The sequence below is a fragment of the Cynara cardunculus genome, unplaced genomic scaffold, assembly GCF_001531365.2.
Source record: "Cynara cardunculus var. scolymus isolate 2C unplaced genomic scaffold, CcrdV1 Un_Scaffold_2488, whole genome shotgun sequence".
In the NCBI taxonomy this organism is placed as follows: Eukaryota; Viridiplantae; Streptophyta; class Magnoliopsida; order Asterales; family Asteraceae; genus Cynara; species Cynara cardunculus.
Window position 1 is genome coordinate 15,741 of NW_020201110.1, and position 897 is coordinate 16,637.

Sequence of the window (897 nt, forward strand, 5' to 3'; positions counted from 1 at the left end):
TCCTCAGAAGCGAGATATACAGAAGCGTCTCAAAACTGAAGTGGGCAACAGAGATAGACATCAATCACGCCTCCGAACTTGCAAATGAGGCCATCAAGAAGATGAAGAAGGCCGCCATCAAAATTTTGCAGAGGTTGGAAAAGGTTCCCCTGACTACATGCAAGGCAGACGCCATACAGAGCCATCATGAAGGTGATGATGATCGTCATGAAGGGGGAGAAGAAGGAGGAAAAGAAGACTTCTGCCAGAGTTCCTGCCAAAGGTGTAACAATTGTGGAATCTACAGCCGACCTGTTCTCAAAAGGCAAGGGAAAGGCTCCAGAGCCTAGTGGCAAAGGAAAAGGCAAGGCTGTAGAGAAACCACAGAAGGGGTCGTCGTCGAGCACAGAGACTCCAGAAGAAATCAACGCAGAAAAATATCGAGACGATCCTGCGCTCCTAAAAGCTCTTCAAGAATCCCTGGCAGAGTCACAAGCTAAGAAGGGTAGAGGTCCTATTCCAATGCACCACAGAGAAGGAGAAGCCACGTCTTCCTTATTCCCACAACCCAGAGGCCAATTTTGGAAGAAGAAGAGTTCAAGATGCCAGAGGCTTCCACAGCAGACAGGGTATCTGAAATACTTGAGTCCATGAGCAGGATTCCAATACCTCAAGTCAAAACAGTGCCTGTCACAACTTTGGAAGAAGTTCTGGTGTGGAAGTACTCTGCAGTAGACACAGAGCCCCCATATGATCCAGAGCTTACAGGGATCCCCTCTGCCGCAGCAAAATTTCAGTTCTCCAAGTTGACAAGGCCTCGTGAGCAGGTCTTMTCAGAGCACCAGATCACTTCCTTGGTGACAATTTCACCAAGGACCTTGCTGAAGAAGTCTGTGCTCTACGCTCAGTATTTGGTAA